The sequence below is a fragment of the Lissotriton helveticus genome, chromosome 7 (genome assembly GCF_964261635.1).
Source record: "Lissotriton helveticus chromosome 7, aLisHel1.1, whole genome shotgun sequence".
Taxonomy (NCBI): Eukaryota; Metazoa; Chordata; class Amphibia; order Caudata; family Salamandridae; genus Lissotriton; species Lissotriton helveticus.
Window position 1 is genome coordinate 901,692,273 of NC_136068.1, and position 21,503 is coordinate 901,713,775.

The window sequence follows — 21,503 nt, forward strand, 5'->3', positions numbered from 1 at the left end:
CTAGGGGTAGCATGGACTAAGCAGTCTTAGGCTAAACTCTGTAAAGGCATGTGAAGCAAGCTGTTTTACCATACACAATCCCCTTGAATACCAAATGAAAGGACACCACACAGATATATTGTGAAAATATATATAGATTTATTTCTACAAATATCCCCTATACTCTTTATGAGCACAGAAGCAAATGCGTTAAAACAAAACACAGTTTAAATATACAAAAGTTGCACAATTATGGATGAGCCCTAGGGGCCACCTAAACCATATACTAAAATAGTGGTATAAGAACCACTATGGGGAAAGTGAAGAGGCCTAGGGCCTGGGGAATCGCTGGAGCTGTTCAGGACTAACAGTGATGAAGTCGGGAAAGGCCCGCGGGACTCGGGTGCAGTGCTTAAAGTGCACGCATACACCAATGCAATGTCAATGGTGCATAAAAGTTACAAAGTTAGTTATTAAGGAACCTTCCGAGTGACCTAGGAGGATGAAACTTTAGACACGGACCCTAGAGGTGTGTACCAGTGTGGGAACACCGGCGTTGCTGAGTTACCTCACCCACAGGAAGCGGGTGCATAGGGTCAAAATAGTGTCGGGTTTCATCACGCAGGTCGATGGTGCTTGGAGCTGAAGATGCGGCAGGCGGGTCGATGTGAAGAGTTCCGGTGGATCCAAGGGTGGATCTGAAGAGGTGAAGACCTGAAAGCAGAGGGGACAATGTTCAAAGTCACTAGCCGGTGACTACCGTGGAACCAGGATGGAACCAGGCAATGTCGGGTGCAAACAGGCGATATCGTGAAGATTGTCTCTGCAGCCACGTGGACACAAAGAGGTCAAGGATGTCCAGGAGTCGATCACAAGCTGTCCCACAATGGTTCTCACTGATGGCGGTGTCGTCAACTTGATTGGAGCAAACAGGCCTTGGCAAAAGCAAGTCACGCAGGAATCGTTTCAAGCTTCTCACTCAGACCACCAAGGTCAGAGTGGGTGCTCCTTTTCAGAGGAGCAAGGGCCAGTCTGGAGCAACCAGACTAGTAGTGTAAGTTGTAGTTTTCGTCGCCAAGATGGCCACTAGCTGCGTGGCAAGTGACCGGGATGGCGCGTCGAGTGGCAAAGTGCAAAAGGGCCCCACACAGATCGTTGAGATGCTGGGGAGCTGATCTTCAGTGCAGATGCTGCTCGGTGTTGGGGCTTCTCAAACTACAAAGCACAGCATCAAGGGTGCCTCGGCTGCTGCGCAGTCAGCTCTTCGAGGGTCTTCCAAGATGTCCGGTCCCACGTCTCTCGGTGCCGCCACGGGTCTCTTCTTTTCAGGGACTGTGGATCGGGCTTTGAGATGTCTGGGAGTCTGGGTCTTGTCAGGCTCTGGGCTCGGGCTCCGGCGGGAGGCGGCGGCAAAGCAGATGTCGAGTTGCTGGTTGGTGCCTGTATTCACAGGGTGGTCACTCCTTGGCCACAAGGGAGATTCTCTTCAGTCTTCTGTGCAGCAGAATGTCGAAGTCCAAGTTTCTTCTGTATTTCAAGTCCAGTTCAGGATGATCTGAAGTTTAAGGACACAGCTCCTACTCTTATTCCAAATCTGGGGGCCGGATCACCTACTAGGTCCCTCCTCTGGATGGGACCAGGAAGGGGGGTGGTTATACCCCCTTTCCTTTGTCCAGTTTGTCACCAGGACTGGAGCTGGAGAGCCCCAGGACCGGTTTGAACTGGCCTATGCACAGGGACACCTGGTGTGCCCCAGGCATGTCTGATTCTATTCAGCCCTGTCCTACCCAATACACAAAATCCTGTCTGGGGTGGTGCTAGCACCTCCCAAGGCAGGAAACCCTTTGTCCAAGCTGCCCTCGCTGGAAGGACTCCCAGCAGCAGGAGGTCAGACTTGTGTCTGTGGTGGCAGCATCCATTTTGTGATGCTGAGGCTCTGTTTAACTTTAACCGGGGTTCAGGCTAGGTACATGTCGTGTCCCTCTAGAAGGGTGGAATGCTACCCCCGTCGCCAGAACTGGCGAGGGGGTAGTATTCCAATTCGTATGACACCTTACTCGACATGTTTTGATAAAGCCAAACCAAAGATAGCATTTAACCGCGAGGTTCATAATGCACTTGAGTATATGGTATGGCAGTATCATGAAACAGCTAAAGGACATGGTTCCGAAAGCTGTAGACAGGCTCAGCTCATGCCAGAGCACCATCTCACATATTTCCAAGCACTCTGCCTCCAGGATTGATGAGGCCTTCCATAGGAGTGGCTGATAGGAACATATGTGTCCATTTTAGGTTAGGCATAGGCATACTACACCTAAGTAAGGGGTGGTTACACCGACTTACCCCAGCTGAGTGATCAGCCAGTTGTGTAAAATATGGAGGCCAGGCCAGGGGTGGAACAATACGTGCTGCAGCCCCTGGTAGGCCTTGGAAGCACCTATGCCCTGGGTACCTGGGTACACTGTTACAGGGGCCAATAAGGTGAACCAGTTCCAATTTCGTAATGCACCTAAAGTACATTGGCAATAATTTAGAGAGAGAACAGTGATTAGCAGGCCCACAGCCACATTAAGTCATAAACCAGTGAAGCAAAAAGCAAAAATTTGGGGTGACCATAGGATAGCAGACCCTACTCTCCTACATCAGTGACAAAAAAAGAAGAAATCACTGAGGAGCACTTGTGGCCTTGTCAGAGGTATGAGCAGGGCCACTGTAATTATGCAACTGTTTGGCTACACCGACTTTCGCACAATTATACATTTTCTGCATTAGCCACATAATTCATCATCTGCTCTCTAATCTGCAAATTTGAACAAAAAATCCTTGTTTCAAGCTCAGAAAGGCTGAAATGTTACCATAAATGGAGCAACAAGTGTTACAGTGTGGTGGAAGGCCTTTTTCAAATCTAGAATTGTCATCTGTTACTAATTGCTAAATGTGGGTGTTAAGTTGGTATTAATGGTGTGCAAGCCTCTCTTGCTTCCTTCTCCGCCTCTCTTGCCTCTTTCTGCATTTACGTTGCCTCTTTCTGCACATTTCCTTCTTTTTTGCACTTCTCTTGCCTCCTTCTGCCAATCTCTTCTACTTTCTGCACCTCTCTTCCCTCTTTCTGAACCTCTCTTGCCTTTTTCTGTATCCCTCCTACGTCTTTATGCACCCTTTTCACCTTCTTCTGCACCTCTGTTACTTCTTTCTGCACTATTCATCCTTCTTTCTGCACTTCTCCGGCTTCTTTCGGCACCTCACTTGCCTCTTTCAGCACCTCTGTTGCTTCTTTCTGCAGCTCACTTGCCACTTTCTGCACCTATCTTGCCTCTTTCTACACTTCTGTTGCTTCTTTCCACAATTTTCTCCCTTCTTTCGGCACCCCTCCTGCCTCTTTCTGTACCTTTCTTGCCTCTTTGTGCACCCCTCATACCTTTTTCTGCACCCCTCTTGCCTCTTTTTGCACCTTTGTTGTTTATTTCTGCACCGCACTTGCTTCTTTCTGCAGCTCACTTGCCTCTTTCTGCACTTCACTTGCTTCTTTCCAAACCTTTTTGCTTTTTCCAGCAATTTTCTTGCCTCTTTCTGCCTTCGTTTGCTTGTTTCTCACATCGCTTGTGTCTTTCTGCACCAATGTTGCATCTTTCTGCATTTCACATGCTTCTTTCTGCACTTCTCTTGACTCTTTCAGCACCTCTGTCGCTTCTTTCTGCACCCCTTCTGCCTCTTTCTGTATCCCTCTTTCCTATTTGTGCAATTCTCTTGCCTCTTTCTATACCTCTCTTCACTCTTTCTGCACCACTCTTGCCTCCTTCTGTACCTCTGTTGCTTCTTTCTGCACTTCTCTTGCCTCTCTTGCCTCTTTCTGCATCTCTCTTGCCTCTTTGAGCACCTCTGTTGCTTCTTTCTGCACTTCTCTTGGTTATTTCTTCATTTCTCCTGCCTCTTTCTGCATCCCTGTTGCCTCTTTCAGCTCCTCTGTTACTTCTTTCTGTACTTTTATTGCCTCTTTCTGCATCTCTCGTGCTTCTTTCTGTACCTTACTTGCCTCTTTCAACACATCTGTTGTTTGTTTCTGCAGATCTCTTGCCTCATTCTGCACCTCACTTGTGTCTTTTTCAGCAACCCTGTTGCTTTTTTCTGCAGATCTCTTGCCTCTTTCTGTACCCATCTTTTCTCTTTCAGCACCTCTTTCGCCTCTTTATGAACCCCTATTCCCTTCTTTCTGCATCACTTGTGCCTCTTTCAGCATCTCTGTTGCTTCTTTCTGCACTCCTCTTCCTTCTTTCTGCACCTCTTGTGCTTCGTTCTGCACCTCTGTTGCCTCTTTCAGCACATCTGTTGGTAGTTTATGCACTTCTCTTGCTTCTTTCTGCACCTCTCTTACCTCTTTCTGTACTCTTTATGCCTCTTTCAGGACCTCTGCTGCTTCTTTCTTCACTTCTCTTCCTTCTTTCTGTAACCCACATGCCTCCTTCTGCACCTCTGTTGCCTCTTTCTGCACTCCTCTTCCTTCTTTCTGCACCTCTTGTGCTTCCTTCTGCACCTCTGTTGCCTCTTTCAGCACATCTGTTGGTAGTTTATGCACTTCTCTTGCTTCTTTCTGCACCTCTCTTACCTCTTTCTGTACCTCTGTTGCTTCTTTCTGCACCCCTCCTGCCTCTTTCTGCACCCCTCTTTCCTATTTGTCCAACTCTCTTGCTTTTTTCTACACCTCTCTTCTCTCTTTCTGCACCACTCTTGCCTCTTTCTGTACCTCTGTTGCTTCTTTCTGCACATCTCTTGCCTCTTTCTGCACTCCTTGTGCCTCTTTCAGCACATCTGCTGCTTCTTTCTTCACTTCTCTTCCTTTTTTTGTAACCCTCATGCCTTCTTCTGCACCTCTGTTGCCTCTGTCTGCACTTCTATTTCCTCTTTCAGCACCTCTGCTGCTTCTTTCTGCACTTCTCATCCCTTTTTCTGCACCCCTCTGGCCTCTTTCTGTACCTCTGTTGCTTCTTTCTGCACTTCTCTTGCCTCTTTCTGCACTCGTTGTGCCTCTTTCAGCATATCTGCTGCTTCTTTCTTCACTTCTCTTCCTTTTTTTGTAACCCTCATGCCTCCTTCTGCACCTCTGTTGCCTCTGTCTGCACTTCTATTTGATCTTTCAGCACCTCTGCTGCTTCTTTCTGCACTTCTCATCCCTTTTTCTGCACCCCTCTTGCCTCTTTCTGCAACTCTGTAGCTTATGTCTGCACTTCTATTGCCTCTTTCTGCACCTCTCTTGCTTTTTTCTGCACCTCGTGTGCCTCTTTCAGCACCTCTATTTATTTTTTTGCAAATCTCTTGCCTCTTTCTGCACCTCAGTTGTTTTTTTCTGCATATCTCTTGCCTCTTTCTGCAACCCTCTTTTGTCTTTCTGCCCCTCTCTTGCCTTTCTGCACCCTGTTCCCTATATCTACACATTTCCTGTCTGTTTATGCACCTCTCTTGCCTCTTTCTGCACCTCTGAGTTAGAGGTAGTTTTAATTCCCCTGCCCTATTATGTACTAGGGCCTTACAGGGGAGGACATGTCAATCACAGTGATACCCCAACCCATACTGTACCCTAGTGTATATAGGTGTTTTCACTGTATTCTAAGTGTCTTTCAGCATAGCACTGGCTCAGGGCCTGTTTATTCAGTCAGTTACCACCAGTATTAGTCAGTAAAATGTTGGGGGCACAGGATGACTTTGAAACAATGCCTCTTTCTGCACTACTGTTCGTTATTTCTGCATCGCTCTTACTTCTTTCTGAACTTCATCGGTCTGGACTTCAGTTACCTCTTTTTGCATTTCTCTTTCTACTTTCTGCGCCTTTCTTCTTCTTTCTTCACAAGTCCTACCACTGTAGGCATATTTAGAAATTAGCATTTAAAAAACCTTAGAAATCCACTGAACAAACCATAGGTTTCAGGCATGTACAGTTAGAAATTAGCATTTAAAAAACCTTAGAAATTATCTAAAAAAACATAGGTTTCAGGAACGTTATAGTTAGAAATTAGCATTTAAAATACCTTAGAAATTCACTGAAAAAAACGTAGGTTTCAGGGACGTTCTAGTTAGTTGCACATTTCACTCATACAAAACCAGAGAAATTTGGGCATTCGTTAATTCAGCTAACTATAACTCGCGCGCCCGCAATGCACTGCTGATGATATCACATATTACATCATTCATGACATGGTCAGTGACATCACTGATGACATCTCAAATGACATCACTGATGACATCATCCAGTGAATGTGTGTTTTTCTGAAAACTAAATATGTTCTATATATGTATATCTCAAGGTCGATGGAAGAATACACGGTAATATAAGTGTCTAAATGGATGATTTTTTTGTAAAATTGATTGTATAACTGACTGGTTAAGTGTATCTTAGTGAATACATGGGTTAGTGAATAATATTGAAATATGACAATATCTTTATCAGTCTCTCACTTTGTGTATAAGTGCTGCATGGGTTGGTGAGTAGCTACATGAGTGTCTATATGGGTTATTAGTTGGTTTTTTGAGTATCAGTATGAGTTTCTGAGTGTCTGTATCGTTCGGTGGGGGTGTTACTTAGTGCATAGATGAGTGTGTGTATGGGTGTGTTAGAGAGTGAATGACTGTCTCAATAGTGTCTTTATGAGTAATTACATATGTTTTAAACTAGTATATGTGAGTATTGGTGTATGTAAGTGAGTATATGTGAGAGTGAGAGGTTAGAAGAGTTCCTGTACAAATAAGTAGGTGTTTCTATAAGTGATTGTTTATGAGAGTAAGTATGTGTAAGTTTCTGTAGAAGTAAGTGTGGTAGTGTGTGTATAACTGTATATGCAAGTAAATGGATGTTTGATACTTTGTTTGCATGTGTGACTATGTGTGTCAGTAACTCTATGGATGAGTGGTGGTGTGTAACAGGATGTATAGGTGTATGAGTAAATATGATGAGTGAGTACATATATGAGTGACTGTATAGGGACTGTTGGTAAATGAGTGGATGTGTGTATAGATCTTGTTGTAACTGATATTGGTAAGTCCATTGTTTTGAAAATGTTAGCTCGTATTTTTGAGTGTGTGTATCAAAGGTTATATTAGGGTGAGAGAAGGTCTGCCACTCTATCACAATGATTATGTCATCAGTGATGTCATCAGTGATGTCATTTGAGATGTCATCAGTGATGTCATGAGTGATGTCACTGACCGTGCCATGAGTGATATAATATGTGACGTCATCAGCAATGCATATATATCGACCTTTCAGTGCCAGCAAAATGCGCCGCTGTCTAAACAAAGGCTTGATGTCTTATATATATATATATATATATATCTATATATATATATATATAGATATATATATATATATATATATATATATATTACCTACTGGCGGTCGCCAGTAGGTAGTTATAGTTAGGATCGTTTTCCATAGGAAATCCGCAACATTCTATTGGTAATAACTTTGGCGCCGAATGAGGGATCTGCCTGTAATTTTCCTTAACGTTGCCTCGCTGCGCTCCGCTCCTTCCCTGAAAGTTTCAGGGGAATCCGTCAAGCGGGGGCCGAGATAAAAGGGGGGTCCCAAAACGTGTTTTCCCCATGTTAATTTCCATAGGGCGGTTGGACTCACTTTTAGCCCGAACGGCTGAATGGATTTCCACCAAACTTGGCAAAATTGTAGGGACTGGTACCTCGATGTGCCTTTGCTATGTCTCAAGATATATGCTCCAGTGGTTTTTACGAAAATTAACTTTGAAAAAATATATATTGGGCTACATTGGGCTATATATATGTTAAAGCCCAAATGTAGCCCAAATGTAGCCCAATGTAGCCCAATGTAGCCCAAAGATGGCCACCAGAGACAAAAAAAAACAAATGTAAATGAAATGAAATGAAATGAAAAAGAGACTTCTAAAGCGCACTGTGGCCAAGCGGCTTCCTGGCGCTGAGGATCACCTCAATGTCTAACCAGAGGGCACGGAAAAGAGGGGATTAGTCTGGGAAGGCCTGGAGAAAGAAGAAAGTTTTAAGGGCTTTACAAAAATGAGAGAAGATAGGAATAGAGCGAATAGAGAGAGGGAGAGTGTTCCAAATCTGAGGAGCCCGCACAGAAAAGCGTGTGCCACCTGTGCGGGATTTGCGGAAGCGGGGGACGTGAAGAAGAGAAAGGGATGAGGACCGAAGAGTGCGGGTGGGAACGTGAGAGGAAATCAGAGAGTTAATGAAGTGAGGAGCAGAACGGGCATGCGCCCGAAAGGCCAAACAGGCGAGTTTAAACTGGGACCTGAAATGAACGGGGAGCCAGTGGAGGGTTTTATGGGCAGGGGTGATGTGGGAGAACTTAGGAAGACGAAGAACCAGACGGGCCGCCTGGTTCTGGATGGCCTGGAGACGGCGAGTCTCGTAGGCAGGAATGCCGACATACAGGCCATTGCCATAATCCAGGCGGGAAGTGATAAGGGCAGTGATGATGAGTTTGAGGGCATCAACAGAAAAAAACCGGGAGATTTTGCGGATGAGGCGGAGGGAAAGAAAACAAGAGGATACAACAGAACTGATGTGCGCGTGCATGGAAAGATCATTGCTGATCTTGATGCCCAGAGTCCGGACGGCGGAAACAGGAGAAGGAGGGGAACCAAAAGAAAGGGGCCAATGGACTGAAGACCAGGGATTAGAAGGACCACCAGTGAGAACAAGCTCAGTCTTGTCAGGGTTGAGCTTCAAATGATTGAAGCTCATCCACTGAGAAATGAAGACAAGGGTAGAGCTGAGCTTAGAAAGGGAATGAGGGGGGGAAGAGAGGTCAAAGACGAGCTGGAGGTCGTCCGCGTAATTGTACACCGAGACCCCCAGCTCAAGAAGCGAGGAAATAAGAGGGCGGATGTAGAGATTGAAAAGAAGAGGAGACAAAGAAGAGCCTTGAGGTACACCACAAGTGACGGGGAGGGGAGGCGCCGAAAAGTGAGAGAGATGGACAGCCTGCGACCGTCCCTGAAGGAAGGAGGTGATCCAGGAGAGGGCAAAGCCCTGTATGCCCGCTGCGCTGACACGGTCAAGAAGGATGGCATGATCGACCGTGTCAAACGCAGCGGACAGATCCAACAGGACTAAGGCCTGGGGAAGGTTACTGTCGGCCTTGCCCTTCAATTCATCCAGGACCGCAAGGACCACGCCCTCGGTTGAGTGGCCTGGTCGAAAGCCAGCCTGGTGAGAGGCCAGGATGTTATTCTCCTCTATGTAGGAAGAGAGACAAGATGTCACATGGCTCTCGAGAATTTTCCCTAGGTAGGGAAGAAGAGAGATCGGCCTAAAGTTCGATGGAAGGGAAGGGTCCAGGCCGGCTTTCTTCAGGATAGGAAGCACGATGGCCGACTTGAAAGAAGAGGGGACAGAGCCCAAAGCCAAGCAGGAGTTAAGAAAGGTAAGAGGGGGGGTGGGACAGCTAGTGTAGAGGGTTCTAAGAATACGGGCAGGAGCACAGTCCGCCGGCGAGCCAGACTTGACCTTAACCAGAAGGTCAAGAAAGAGCTCTGGTGTGATAGGCTTAAAGTGGTCCAAAACAGAGGGGGAGGGAGGGGAGTGATCCGGCACGTCGGGATAGGGCACGATCGGAATGTTGGCCTTAATGTTGATAATTTTATTGATAAAAAAGTCATTCAAGGAATGACAAAGAGATTGAGAGGGGGCAGGAGAAAGACCTGCACGGTCAGAGGTGGCAAGGCTGCGGACCAGTGTGAAAATCTCGCGAGATTTATTTGCCGAAAGGGCGACGCGGTCCGAAAAATATTTCGACTTGGCGGCTAGGATGGCTGACTTGTATTTTTGAAGAAGAGCCTTATAGTTCAAACGAAGAGTGGGACAGTAGTCACGACGCCAGCGACGTTCAGACCGCCTGAGCTCTAATTTCAGGGATCTGAGGTCGCTGGAGAACCACTTATGGGCGTCGTGAAGGCGGGCCGCTCTGATCTTTTTAAGAGGGGCGGCCTGGTCGCAAGCCGAAGAAAGCCAAGTGCGGATAGCATCCGCCTGATTTTCCACAGGAAGGTCGGTCAGGGTAGGGGCCGATAGAGACAGGGAAGAAGAGAGATCATTAAGATCAACCTTATTCCAGCTCCGAGCCCAGATGTTTTTGGGCAGAGGAGCTTTCTCAAGTTGAACCAAGGGGATGGAGAAAGAGATCAAAGAATGGTCAGACCAAACACAAGGACAGATCGAAGAGACTGTGGGGTTACAACGTAAGGACCAGATCTGGTCGAGAATGTGTCCATGGGTGTGGGTAGGAGTCGAGACGTGCGATAAAAAATTAAGGCAACGAAGAGTGGCAGAGAAATCCTTGGAGGAAGAGTCCTCCCGCGGGTCACCCGGCCAAAAATTAAAGTCCCCAAGCAGAATTAGTGAGGAGTTATTTACAGCCAGGGTGGCCAGGAGATCCTGGAGAGAAGATACAAAGGAGGGCATGTTGTGTGGAGGGCGATAAAGGAGGATCACCGTAAGGGGTACCGGAAGATTAAGGGAGCGGGCCACCAGAAGCTCAACGCCAGAGATACAGGGGTGTGAAAGAAGTTGGAACTGCAGGGTGCGGCGAGCTATCATCGCCACGCCGCCCCCAGTTCTGCCATCAAGGCGGTCAGCGCGGAGAGCATAGTGAGAGGCGGGGAGAATAGCAAGAAGGTCTGGGAGTGAGTGAGAGGAAAACCAAGTTTCAGTGAGAAAAAGAAAATCCGGAGGGTCGGTATCCAACAAATTAAAGAGAGCGACTTGGTTTTTGACAGCAGAACGCGTGTTAAGGAGAATAGCAGAGGCAACGGGGGAACCGGGGGAAGCACGAGCAGGGAAGGGCATAGGAGGTGGCACAGAAGATATTAAAGAAGGGGATGAGGACGAGGTCGAACCAGAGGGAGGGGAGACATAGATGCCGTGCGAAGATAGGTGTAAAGCTACAGAAGGGGTAAGAGAGATAGAGGCAGGGATAGAGGAGAGTTGTGCCGAAGAATATACCAGAGAACGGGCAGGGTCTGTGGCCCCTGGTCCCGGCCCGTCGCGGACGGGCGCAGACGGGCTTGCCTTAGGCACGCCTTTGGCGCGCAAACGGCGCGCCCGCTGCGCCCGTCCGCTGCGCGAACGGTAGAAGCACATGATTTATAGTGCAGCTAAAGGGCGTGGCCAATGAGTGGGCGTGGCCGGGGGAGCGTCCGCTGGAGGCGGCAGGAAATTGACTGCGGGGCCGCAGCAGCGTCCAAGTCGGCTGCGCGGGACAGGGGGTCGAGGGCAGGGCCCCTGAGACAAGGTAAGGGGAAAAATAAGTTTAAAAAGCGCAAAAAGCGCGAGCAAGTGAGGGTGGTGGGGTTAAAATCAAAGGCAAGCTAAGTGCTCCCGCGGTAGGCAGGGAAAGATCCAATCGAATGCGAGCTTGTAGTCAGCTCCTATGTACCTGCGAGAGTGGGCGTGGCCAATGAGTGGGCGTGGCCGGGGGAGCGTCCGCTGGAGGCGGCAGGAAATTGACTGCGGGGCCGCAGCAGCGTCCAAGTCGGCTGCGCGGGACAGGGGGTCGAGGGCAGGGCCCCTGAGACAAGGTAAGGGGAAAAATAAGTTTAAAAAGCGCAAAAAGCGCGAGCAAGTGAGGGTGGTGGGGTTAAAATCAAAGGCAAGCTAAGTGCTCCCGCGGTAGGCAGGGAAAGATCCAATCGAATGCGAGCTTGTAGTCAGCTCCTATGTACCTGCGAGAGTGGGCGTGGCCAATAAGTGGGCGTGGCCGGGGGAGCGTCCGCTGGAGGCGGCAGGAAATTGACTGCGGGGCCGCAGCAGCGTCCAAGTCGGCCGCGCGGGACAGGGGGTCGAGGGCAGGGCCCCTGAGACAAGGTAAGGGGAAAAATAAGTTTAAAAAGCGCAAAAAGCGCGAGCAAGTGAGGGTGGTGGGGTTAAAATCAAAGGCAAGCTAAGTGCTCCCGCGGTAGGCAGGGAGAGATCCAATCGAATGCGAGCTTGTAGTCAGCTCCTATGTACCTGCGAGAGTGGGCGTGGCCAATGAGTGGGCGTGGCCGGGGGAGCGTCCGCTGGAGGCGGCAGGAAATTGACTGCGGGGCCGCAGCAGCGTCCAAGTCGGCTGCGCGGGACAGGGGGTCGAGGGCAGGGCCCCTGAGACAAGGTAAGGGGAAAAATAAGTTTAAAAAGCGCAAAAAGCGCGAGCAAGTGAGGGTGGTGGGGTTAAAATCAAAGGCAAGCTAAGTGCTCCCGCGGTAGGCAGGGAAAGATCCAATCGAATGCGAGCTTGTAGTCAGCTCCTATGTACCTGCGAGAGTGGGCGTGGCCAATGAGTGGGCGTGGCCGGGGGAGCGTCCGCTGGAGGCGGCAGGAAATTGACTGCGGGGCCGCAGCAGCGTCCAAGTCGGCTGCGCGGGACAGGGGGTCGAGGGCAGGGCCCCTGAGACAAGGTAAGGGGAAAAATAAGTTTAAAAAGCGCAAAAAGCGCGAGCAAGTGAGGGTGGTGGGGTTAAAATCAAAGGCAAGCTAAGTGCTCCCGCGGTAGGCAGGGAAAGATCCAATCGAATGCGAGCTTGTAGTCAGCTCCTATGTACCTGCGAGAGTGGGCGTGGCCAATGAGTGGGCGTGGCCGGGGGAGCGTCCGCTGGAGGCGGCAGGAAATTGACTGCGGGGCCGCAGCAGCGTCCAAGTCGGCTGCGCGGGACAGGTGGTCGAGGGCAGGGCCCCTGAGACAAGGTAAGGGGAAAAATAAGTTTAAAAAGCGCAAAAAGCGCGAGCAAGTGAGGGTGGTGGGGTTAAAATCAAAGGCAAGCTAAGTGTTCCCGCGGTAGGCAGGGAGAGATCCAATCGAATGCGAGCTTGTAGTCAGCTCCTATGTACCTGCGAGAGTGGGCGTGGCCAATGAGTGGGCGTGGCCGGGGGAGCGTCCGCTGGAGGCGGCAGGAAATTGACTGCGGGGCCGCAGCAGCGTCCAAGTCGGCTGCGCGGGACAGGGGGTCGAGGGCAGGGCCCCTGAGACAAGGTAAGGGGAAAAATAAGTTTAAAAAGCGCAAAAAGCGCGAGCAAGTGAGGGTGGTGGGGTTAAAATCAAAGGCAAGCTAAGTGCTCCCGCGGTAGGCAGGGAAAGATCCAATCGAATGCGAGCTTGTAGTCAGCTCCTATGTACCTGCGAGAGTGGGCGTGGCCAATGAGTGGGCGTGGCCGGGGGAGCGTCCGCTGGAGGCGGCAGGAAATTGACTGCGGGGCCGCAGCAGCGTCCAAGTCGGCCACGCGGGACAGGGGGTCGAGGGCAGGGCCCCTGAGACAAGGTAAGGGGAAAAATAAGTTTAAAAAGCGCAAAAAGCGCGAGCAAGTGAGGGTGGTGGGGTTAAAATCAAAGGCAAGCTAAGTGCTCCCGCGGTAGGCAGGGAGAGATCCAATCGAATGCGAGCTTGTAGTCAGCTCCTATGTACCTGCGAGAGTGGGCGTGGCCAATGAGTGGGCGTGGCCGGGGGAGCGTCCGCTGGAGGCGGCAGGAAATTGACTGCGGGGTCGCAGCAGCGTCCAAGTCGGCTGCGCGGGACAGGGGGTCGAGGGCAGGGCCCCTGAGACAAGGTAAGGGGAAAAATAAGTTTAAAAAGCGCAAAAAGCGCGAGCAAGTGAGGGTGGTGGGGTTAAAATCAAAGGCAAGCTAAGTGCTCCCGCGGTAGGCAGGGAAAGATCCAATCGAATGCGAGCTTGTAGTCAGCTCCTATGTACCTGCGAGAGTGGGCGTGGCCAATGAGTGGGCGTGGCCGGGGGAGCGTCCGCTGGAGGCGGCAGGAAATTGACTGCGGGGCCGCAGCAGCGTCCAAGTCGGCTGCGCGGGACAGGGGGTCGAGGGCAGGGCCCCTGAGACAAGGTAAGGGGAAAAATAAGTTTAAAAAGCGCAAAAAGCGCGAGCAAGTGAGGGTGGTGGGGTTAAAATCAAAGGCAAGCTAAGTGCTCCCGCGGTAGGCAGGGAGAGATCCAATCGAATGCGAGCTTGTAGTCAGCTCCTATGTACCTGCGAGAGTGGGCGTGGCCAATGAGTGGGCGTGGCCGGGGGAGCGTCCGCTGGAGGCGGCAGGAAATTGACTGCGGGGCCGCAGCAGCGTCCAAGTCGGCTGCGCGGGACAGGGGGTCGAGGGCAGGGCCCCTGAGACAAGGTAAGGGGAAAAATAAATGTAGCCCAAATATCAGCCAGATGTAGCCCAACTATAGCCCAATGACAGAATGTGCCAGAGTGTTCTAAAGAACAACTAGAGCGCTAATAGTCTTACTTATGACAAAAGTATGGCACACCTGAAGTCATCTTGATTGGAATAAAGTGGTAACACTTAATACATTTAATTTGAAAAGGAACAAAATGAGGGGTTTCATTTTGCCATAGAAATTTTATTCGCCATTTGACATGTGAACATTAAAGTGCTTCTTCATACCTACCTTGGGTTGCTGCTCGTTCTTTGGAAGGAGGTGAAGGATATATATATATATATATATTCACTGAAAAAACCATAGGTTTCACACCAGTTATAGTTAGGAATTAGCATTTAAAAACCTATTAAATTCACTGAAAAACCCATAGGTTTCACACCAGTTATAGTTAGTTGGACTCACTATAACTTGCGCGTGCAATGCACTGCTGATGACATCACATATTACATCACTCATGACATGGTCAGTGACATCACTCATGACATCACTCATGACATATCAAATGACATCACTGATGACATCATCCAGTGAATGTGTATCTTTCTGTAAAATAAATATTTTTTATATATATATATCTAAAGGTTGATGGAGGAATAAATGGGTAAATAAATGTCTAAATGGATGTTTTGTTTGTGTAAAATTGATTGGTTAACTGACTTATTAAATGTATCTTAGTGAATACATATATTAGCGAGTAATGTTTAAATATTTAAATATCTGTATCTGTGTCTCACTTTGTGTATAAGTGGCTGCATGGGTTGGTGAGTAGCTACATGAGTGTGTATATGGGTTATTAGTTGTTTTTTTGAGTATCAGTATCAGTGTCTGTATGGTTCGGTGGGGGATATTACTTAGAGCACAGATGCATGAATGAGTGACTCACTATTTGTATGTATTTTGAAGACAGCATGTGTGCAAGACTGTATGGGTGGATGATTGTGTGTATGGGTGGGTTAGTGAGTATGTGTTTTTATAATTGATTGTTTAAGAGAGTAAATATGTTTCCGTTTCTGTAGAAGTATGTGTAGTGGTGTGTATATAGCAGTATAATCAAGTAAATGTTTTTTTGATAGTTTATTTGCATGTGTGAATTTGTGTGTGAGTAACTATATGGATGAGTATTAGTGTGTAACAGGATGTATAGGTGTATGAGTACATATGATGAGTAAGTACATGCATGAGTGACTATATAGAACTGTTGGTGAATGAGTGGATGTGTATGTAGATGTTGGAATTACCTAATAAGTTGTTGTAATTGGTATTGGTTTCTCCTTTTTTAAGAAAATGTTAGTTTCTATTTTTGAATGTGTGTGTCAAATGTTATTTTATGCTGATAGGAGGTCTGCCACTTTGCCACAAGGATGTTGTCATCAGTGATGTAATTTGAGATGTCATCAGTGATGTCATGAGTGATGTCACTGACCATGTCATGAGTGATGTAATATGTGACGTCATCAGCAGTGCATTGCACGCGCAAGTTATAGTGAGTCCAACTAACTATAACGTGGGAATTTCAATGGTTTTATGCGAGTAAAATTCCCACCTAACTATAACTGGTGTGAAACCTATGGTTTTTTCAGTGAATATATATATATATATATATATATATATATATATATATATATATATATATATATATGGACATTTTGACTTGGGGATATGCACCCACTGAGGTCATGAATGGTGCGCACTACATCGCCCAGAATGCCGTGAGGCCACGCCCATGGGGCGGGAGTGAGTAATTAAGAATAGTCTGCGCCAAAAAATGCTTTCCCATTGACATTTCCGAAGCCACTGAAGAAAGGAGGAATCTCCTGAAACGCGTCTGGCACGATTAAGAAGGACTGCTTTTCTGAAATGTTCTCTGCTGGCATGCTGTCAATAAATCACGTCTAAGAGCATGATTTGCTTTCCGTGTGGCTCCTTCCGAATTTGGGTTCTGCAAGTTTTGGATTTGGTAACGGCCTGACCCAGGTCGTGGAAGGCGCCCACTGCTTCTCACAGCAGGTCCGTGGTGGTATGTACAAGTGCTGCCCTTCGTAGGACGGATTGAAAATTGGCTCCTTTGCAGATGGGAGTCCGTTTTAAAGCTCAATTGGCAGCAAATAAAGCTGGGCAGAGGCTTTTAAGAATGTTTGCTGATTTAAATATGGACATTTTGACTTGGGGATATGCACCCACTGAGGTCATGAATGGTGCGCACTACATCGCCCAGAATGCCGTGAGGCCACGCCCATGGGGCGGGAGTGAGTAATTAAGAATAGCCTGCGCCAAAAAACGCTTTCCCATTGACATTTCCGAAGCCACTGAAGAAAGGAGGAATCTCCTGAAACGCGTCTGGCACGATTAAGAAAGACTGCTTTTCTGAAATGTTCTCTGCTGGCATGCTGTCAATAAATCACGTCTAAGAGCATGATTTGCTTTCCGTGTGGCTCCTTCCGAATTTGGGTTCTGCAAGTTTTGGATATATATATATATATATATATATATATGTATATAAACAAACGCTGGAGGTCACACATATATATGACATTAAGCCTATGTTTAGATAGAGGAGCATTTTGCTAGCACTGAGAGGTTGGTCCTAGCTAGAATTCCAGCTCCGATGATTGCTGTCACCTCATGCGAGAGATGCTGCCCAACTCCACACCTGGACGGGCAATGTGCTGACACTTACCCTCAGGTAGTGGCGAGCTTGACCATCCATTAGGAATTTGGCAGATTCATACACCCTTGAAATGATAGGTTATGATGCGCTAGGTATGAGTACATTATATTACAGTACTTGTATGCAAGCATATGTTCTCTGTAATAAGTACAATGGTTGAACTATTCATCTTTGTTACCATTCTCATAATGCTAATCACATTATTCTGTTTTCTTCTATTGATTATTGCAGTGCATGCTTTTTACTCAAGAATCCCAATGCTTCATTAAATAGTGAAATGCTTTTCTGTGTATTTCTTGTGTATCTCTTTGGGTATGCATTAGTAACTAAGCAAAAGGGTTCCTAATATGTTACCATGATTTCCTTGGGGAGTCAGGATTGTCATGTTCTAAGCTTGCACACACATTTGTTACCCTGGGGATAGGGGTACAGATGGTGCACTGTGAGGTAGCAGGACCATAGGCCAACATATCTTGAGGGGTGCGCAGAATCAATCTCTCACCGCTCTGACATTTATGTTGTCCAACAAACACATAGTTTTACTTGGGAAAGTATAAGCTGTAAGCCAGCCCTTAGGGAGAAATGCCGCCGGCAAGAGAGGAAATGGAAGGCTAACCCATACCTCATGGCAAAAGAAAAACGTAAAACTGTTCTTATGCGTTATAAACTGACCATCATGTGGGCTAAAGTGTCCTTCTTCACAGAGAAAATCAGGTCTGCTAACAATTGTTCTAGGTAGCTGTTTAGAGTAGTGAAGGAATTGTCCAAGCCTCCTACTCAGCACTCACTTAATTCATCTCAAGAGTTCTGTGACAGATTAGCACTTTACTTTTGGGATAAAATCCTTAACATCTACTTGGATTTCAACCGCCTTTGGAAAATGATTTTCTTCCTGAAAGCCTCACTACCTGCCCTCCTGAAAATCAACTCTGTATTTCCCTTTATTTCCACCGAGCAAGCTAAGGATTTATTGCTGAACATAACATTTGGATCTCCTTCTGATCCTTGCTTGCCCAAAACATTAAAACAAATCTAAATCTCATTGCCAATTTCTTGCTGAAGGTATTTAATCCAGTATCTTTCCCACTATTTGGAAGGAAGGTATTGTCACTTCACTTCTTAAGAAACCTAATGCGGATCCTGAAAGTAAAGTGGAAGGTGTAGAGAGACAGACTGAGTAAGTACAAGGGGAACCACCCAGACTCTGGAAAGAATTTTATCATGCATTCAATGCAAATCTGATGGCAGTTGAGGTCACAGATTCAAGGCTAGAAGGGAGCAGTATTTATTGGAAAATGTCCTTGGCTTGGAAGGACAGCACTGTTTTTCCACAATTACCAGAAATGGTACAAGCAGAAGATGAAGATATGTATGAGTATGAAGAAGCTGGAAAAACAGTCTGGTCCATAGAAGAGTCTATTGTACACGAGGCACAGGCTCTTTTATAGAAAACTAAGTATTGGTGAAATTGTCAACAGGTATATTGCCTCTCTAGGGGATTTAGCAGCTCATGCTCACAGAATCCCTCATAAGAGATCAACTAGTAATGAAATACTTTTACAAAACAATCAAGAAAGACTACAGTCTAAGATACATTCTTACAAGAGACTGTAGATATTGTGCACAGTATTCAATCTATTCGAGGGGCGGAAAAGGAGATTAGTTGCTCTGATTGCATCTGTCAAGAATGTGAAAAAAAGTTGACAGCAAGGAGAAACAGACCTATGACATCAGCATAAAGTCACTCAACAACACCTGTTATAGATGTGTCTCTCTCTGACAGCTAGCCAATTCCAGAATTTTCCCTGCTATTGGCAAAACATTTAACAAGGGTGGCACTGCTGGACATATTGCAGTGATATGTAAGAGTACCAGAAGAAAGATGTGTACAATTGTTAGAATTTGGGAATTACCGTAACTGTTTTCTGAGAGTGTAGGCAATTTACTTGTATCAGTTGGTATTCATACAATTGGAAGCCACAACAAATTTTAGATGGCGAGTTATATAAGAGCTAAATATTTATTTAACGGTAATATTATATTGCTTGACTCTGAAGCAAAGATAATCATAATATTGAAGAATATAGTGGGTACATTCTGACGCAAGTGTGGTTTAGAGTTACCTGGCAATACCACTACAGCTTACAATAGTCAGCGAAGTGATCTTGAAGGATATGTTTGAGCATCTATGAGGTATATGGGTAAGGAAATTGATGGAAAGGTCTATATTACCAAGGAGTTGTATATATAGGGGGGTTTACCCAAACATAGTCACTGGGACCTGGGTTATATAGATACTGAGAAGAAGGGGTCCCAGCGTGAGTGTAACAAAGTATATGCAATTCGAAAAAACATTTTTACAGAGACAATGAATGCATCCACATTGTTTTATTCACAATGGGACTTGGTATATCAAATATACTCAGTATAGATTACATATCACGTTTCGACCCTCAGAAGTTTGCAGGGATTAGTGGTGCCCTTGCTGTGGGGTCTTTATCAGGACAGAGTGCGGGGCAGGCAACCTTAATTGTCAGATAGATTGCACCAGGTCATGGAATATTAGCAGCACAAGGGAACACTCCACAATGTCCAAATAGTAGAATGCATTGGCACAAGTTCAAAAGTGTTATTCAAAGATGGTCGTTCGGTCGTACCCAGAGTTGAAGTTTGGTTAGCATCAGGTCCGCGGGCGTGTATGAATCTCTCCGTGGTATCGTCAGCCGAATGTATCCAGCATAGAACGCCGCTCGTGTCGACAATAACCTGTTTGGTTGTCAACTTCACGCCAATATTTTTACATTTAATGTATATTGTGGAGTATGATATTGTTTGATTTATGCTTTGAACCAACGGTCTTATGTTTTGTGTATATAAATTAACTCACCAATGCATTTTTGTTAATTGGCTGATTTTACTGTCACTAATTCCCTTCCATCTCACCATCCTCACCGAATCACTTCCTCCTCCCCCCCAGGGGCACTGTACAACCGTTTATGATATGTAATCTATACTGAGTATATTTGATATACCAAGTCCCATTGTGAATAAAACAATGTGGATGCATTCATTGTCTCTGTAAAAAAAAAATCGAATTGCATATACTTTGTTACACTCACGCTGGGACCCCTTCTTCTCTATATTACCAAGGAAGCACAAAACACAATTGCAACTTGAAGCTATATTAGGTATTCTTCTTAAGCATGGAAAACCTACCCAAGTCGCAGTAGAGAGAATGTTTGGACATACAAATGTTGTATTATTAAACCAGATTGGTTATTATATGTGCAACACAGATGAGTGCTAAATAGGAGCTCAGTAGATAATTTGGAGAGTGCGCTGAAAGAGTTTCAGAAAGGTTTTGATGAAAAACTGGGAAAATTAAAGGGATTGGCGCCCAAGATAAAATGTAAAAGTGAAAGCTGTGCCAGTGAAGCATACATTGCAGGCTGTACCTTTGATCACAAGGCAAGAGTTTTCTGAGTAAATAATAAATGTGAGCTTAACATATTAGAACCTATAGACTTGTCACTTTGGGTATCGCCTATTAAACTCACGAAAAAAAGAGATTGAAATAAATTACAAGTATGCATTGACCGTCACAACTTAGATAAAGAAATCTGGGCTGATATACATCCTCTGCCTTGAACTGAAGTCATGTGAGCTACTGTGCAATACGGCATATTTTTCTCCAATTTAAGGTCAACATATTACCACGCTCCACTAGTTTAGGGGAGTCGACCCAATGTTTTTACTACACCAAATTACATTTTCAATTCTGCACATTGCCATTTGGTTTAAAATCTGCTGCAAATAATTATTCAAATATTTTCAAAGGCATGAGAGGACTGTTAATATTTCAAGATAGTGTCTTCATTTAGGCAAAGATAGAGAGGAGCGGGAATGCAGAGAAAGAGATGTTTTGGTTGTGCTAAAGGAGAATGGATTAAAATTGAAGTGTAACTAAAGTATATTTGCCAAGCAACAGATTGAATTCTTAGGGCTTGTCTTGACAAGTAATGGCATAAGGTTAAAAAAGGTTATAAGATTGTTTAATTAAGGCAGTTGACCAAGCATCTAAGTCAAGCTGTGAAGAAGAGTTGATGTTCTACCTAGGACTATAGAAGTAGTACTCTAAGATGATTCTCAGATTTACAGTTAGAGCTCACTGTGAGGCTGCTAAACAGAGAGAGGAATTCTAATGGGGTGGAGAACGAGGCATGTTTTCTGACACTATCAAAACAAATTGTGAAATGCTCCCATTCTTGTAGATTTAGCTATAACTGAAAGATGTGTATAATGGTTGATGCTAGCGACATGGATTTATGGGCATTTGTGACCCATCACGCACAAGGAGGAAGCTCCATTATAGACTGTGCATCAGGGTTCTGCAAGACGCTGAGAAATTGTACTCAGTCATCAAATAAGAATTACTAGCATGCACCTGGGCAATAAACAGACGTATTCCTACCTTTGTCTGGGCTAGGAAATGTACCTTGAAGACAGTTCATTTTTATACTGAATGGTTCAAATATACACACTTAGAGGACCACAGCACGTATTCTTATACTTAGGACGTAGTATGATTTCACTGTTCAGCATATTCTAAATAAATAAATAGAGTCAAGAAGAGTTTGGCCTGGTTATCAGTGCATGCTATCTTAAGTCC